A 4,391-nucleotide genomic window follows, 5' to 3' on the forward strand; every position below is an offset into this window, starting at 1 on the left:
TCCAGGTTCACTATTCAAAAATCACAGAAATCAGTAAACTGTCTGTTAAATGTTCTTAGAATTACATTATCAAAGACTATCTGACTGCTCAGACACCACATAAAACACAGAGACATTAACAGAGGCACAAAATCTCCTCTACACATAATCCTATCTTTATGCTCGCGACTGCGTTAGCTAGTTATTATTAGCTCATTATGTCTGAATAGTAATGTGTGAAACTAAACCTTTATGGCTGAACTCAAACTTAAACAGAACAAACCTCATCCTGTCTTCTGTGTCTTCATGTCTTATGTAATTTCATTGCCTTAAACTTATTTTTGGTGATTTGCGCTGCGTCATCCCTTCCTTTCCCCGGTACACTCTCGATACTCTTTTGTCCCACCCCTCTAAACCTGATTGGTCCGCCTCCTTAATGGACAGGTAAACAAAGTAAAGTGATTGGCTCTTCGGTGATGATTGAGACCTGTCCAAGCAGTCAGCACCAAGAAGCAATACGTGACATGTTCAAGGACAGCTGGAAATCGGCAACTCTTACAGCTACTTGACAGCTGTCATGGTCAGCAATGTAACAACATTACAAGTAATACAGTCTGAAATTGGTTTTACATAAAACCATTGTATCTAAACTCTAAAATAAAAATGTAGACATGTTAACAAATTGTAATTTGACAAATTTAAACAGGGTAATACATGTTTATAGCAAGAAAGAAAGAACAAGAGAAAAAAAAATGCAATATTTCTGCAGGCAGAGCCGTCATGACAACTCCATTAAATTTTTAGACCAAAAATCTTTGGTTCAAAAATTTAGTGGCCTGCAAGAAGTGGCCAAAGCAGAACAAAAACAGAGGTGGTACAAATTCACAACACACAAAACTGAAATTAGTCTAACATAAAAACTGTTTAAACATATAGGTACATACCAATAAATTACAACATCCTGAAAAATGTAATTTGTTTCAGTAGTTCAGTTCTAAAGTGAAACTTTGATTATGGCTTACAGTTATTGAAAACCCCAAATTCAGTGTTTCCTAAATGGGAATATTACAAAAGACCAATTAAAAAGGATTTTGAATGCAGAAATGTTTGCCCTCTGAAAAGTATGTAAATTTTTATGCACTCATTAAAAGGTTTGGGCTCCTTTTGCATGGATTACTGCATCAATGTGGTGTAGCATGGAGGCGATCAGCCTGTGGCACTGATGAGGTTTTATGAAGCCCAGTTTGCTTCGATAGCAGCCTTCAGCTGGTCTGCGTTTTTGGGTCTGGTGTCTCTCATCAGCCAATTGTCAGTGGCCGTAGATCTAAACTGGTGGGTGGGGACTCAAAAGTGGGTCGTGGAGCTGTTTTCAGTGGGTCATGTAGGTGTGCTAGGATAAACTGTGGCATAAAGTTTTACTATTATTTCTATGATAATAAGAACATTTTGGTAGTTTCGCTTTTAGTTTCTGTAAAGCTCTAGAAAACAAACAAAGTTTACTCCTTATAATGGAGCATGTAATGTGGAGTAGGGGGTGCATAGAGATGGTCAAAGGTCAGACTTTCTCTGGTTGAAAGAATTGAGGTACATGGAAATTTATAGTCATGTTACAACACATGTGCTGGCAGACTTCAGCTTGTGCATAACTTTTATTCACGCATGTCAGTTTCAGGTTTCTATAATGATATTCTTTTCCTGTCTTTTGTTGAGTCACATTTTGTTCCAAATAACATTAAAAAAATCTATTCTATGCTAAATACATTTGATTTTTGAAAAAATTTCTTTAACTTGGGTTGCCCCAAAAGAAATTGTTCGAGTGAAACAGGAAGTACAATGCAGCAGAGATGAAAGATAAGACAGCCGGTACCACCTGGAAGTAATGCCAAAATAATGAGAGCCCCCTGTGGACAGACTACAATATAGGTTATTATCCCTGCCATCTCAATGTTAACAGATGGGACATGTGTCAAACTATGATCTACAAATGCACATCAAATGAATGTTTCTACAACTCACATTCTGTTGTGATATTTATTCTCATGCTGATACATGTCCCGGTGTTCATTTCTCTTTTGAGCAGATTTGTTTTGATTAGTTATCGATGTGGGAGAGAGCAGATGTATCATCATGACTGACAGCTCGTTTTTACAAACACGGTTCTCTGCAGCATTTCTATGTCAGATTAGGAGAGCAGAGGACAAGACATGGCAAAAATAAATATGAAAGCAAGGGCCCAAATCTTGCACAGTTTTGTCTTTATTTGTTTCTAGTCTTATTTTAAAGATTCCTGCAGCATCTTTTTTTCATAAACAGCATGTTTCAGTTGCTATTTTTTGGCTGCTAACTTTCCTTCCCTCCTTTCTCCCCCCTCTGCAACAGTAACCTCAGTGCCTATTCTCTCATTTCTTTTGAGTATGTGCAGTTTGACACTCTTTCTCTTTCTAGCTTCGATTCATTGCACGTGGCATCTTCTGGCTAAAGATCCTGCACAGGCCATCCCCTTCCAGCTGGCATGACAGCGATCTGTCGGAGTTCTCTTCATCTTACATAAGATTATGAGCGCAGTGATTCAAATCTGACTGGATTCACACTCTGAAACTCACAGTTCATCTGTGCTGTGCATGAGGTGGCAGGACTGTCAGGCACAAGCTGTGTCTCCCTAACTTGGCTTGTTACAGACCTCAGCTTTTAAATGTCATTCATGTCAATTTGATTCAGAAGATGAACAAATTATAGAAAAGGAAAAAGAGAGAGAAACGGGCAGATTGCTTTGAGAAATGAGTCAGAGAAGAGTTGTGCTCAGTAACAAATGTCTGCACGTGTATGTTAACTAAGGTCCCTGATTAATGTCACAGATTGCCCCAGTCTGTTATTAAATGAATGAGATACGAGGACATTTTTGAGTTTGTCATCCAAATTACCAGTATTCTCTCAAGTCCACGTGCCGTTATTGTGTCTCTGTTTTGAAAAGAGCACTTGACCCATTCCTGATCTGGTATTAGATGGAGGGAAAGACACTGCAATTATGATGTATTATGATTCAGGCTGTAATGGATGGAGAGAGACAGCAGAACTTTTCACTCACGTTTTAACCTCTGATTAAACCACTGGACTCCACAGTCTAATTCCAGAGTGGCATTGTGTTTGAAGTCTATACAGAATACATTTATTCTTGTGCACTTGGATCAAGTAATAATAAGTGATACATTAAATAGTTTTAATGTCAATTTAAAAGATTTAATGTAAAACATGTGACTGCATAAATATTCAACGGTCAAAGCTTTATGGGAGAGCAGCAAAAAGATAGCCACTGTTGAAGACAACTCTATTAAATCTCGACTAGAGTTCGCTAAAAGGCTTGTGGAAGACTATATGATCAAGTGGAAGAAAGTTCTTTAGACTGATGAGACCAAACTGGTAACCACTGTGAATTACAGTGGTGGCAGCATCATGCTGTAGGGATGCTTTTCGGCAGCCGGCCTGGAGGGCTTGTTAAGTTGTCTGCAAGACAACTACGGCTTGGGAAAAAAAAAATTCCAGATAGACAATAACTTGAAGCATACAGCGGAAGCTACACAGAAATGGTTTAAAGACAACAAGATGAATGTTGTTGAGTAGCCAAATCAAAGCCCAGACCTCAATCCAACAGAGAATTTGTGTCTTGACTTTAAAAGGGCTGTTCATGCCCATTCCCATATTTCATTTTTAATCCACCTTACTTTGTAGAAATCTGTTTTTGTCATTTTATTTGTCAAGAAAGCCACATTATATCAACCACAATTGATTAATAAAATCAATGAAAATGTAACACATCCCAGGGTGTGGATACTTTTTACTGGCACTGTAAATGGACATCATAACTTGTGGTAGTTTGATTTGCAGAGCTGTTACAGGCAGGACTGACCACGAGACCCAGTGACCTTGATCTATGACTTAAAAAATGTAATGAGTTCATGATCGAGACAGTGGAAATTTGTACAAAGCTTTAGTAAAATCCTTCAAAGCATTCTAGAAATACTGTGTAACTAACAAGAAAGGGATGAACATGAGGCTCAGCGGACTTGACCTTTAACCTCCATAAACCACTCAGTTCAGTCTTGAATTAGGGTGAACACTCGTTCAAAGTTAGAAGAAAATCTGTCCAAGTGTTTGTGAGGTATCATGTTTACAGGAATGGCCTGGACTGGGGCCAGTCTGGACCATTCCTGGAACAACCCAAGAACTTTAACCCTCTGACTTTGGCTATCAGTGGCATGGAGGCATAAAAAGGAAGAGAATACAAATATACTGTGCAAATAACAGTTTATTGAGAACTATCACAAAACAAAACTTCTTGTTACATCTATCTGCACTTCCATCACAGCACCACAGGACTTTCATTACTGTAACTGAGTAAATTTCCTTCTATTTTT

The sequence above is a fragment of the Cheilinus undulatus genome, linkage group 18 (genome assembly GCF_018320785.1).
Source record: "Cheilinus undulatus linkage group 18, ASM1832078v1, whole genome shotgun sequence".
Lineage (NCBI taxonomy): Eukaryota > Metazoa > Chordata > Actinopteri > Labriformes > Labridae > Cheilinus > Cheilinus undulatus.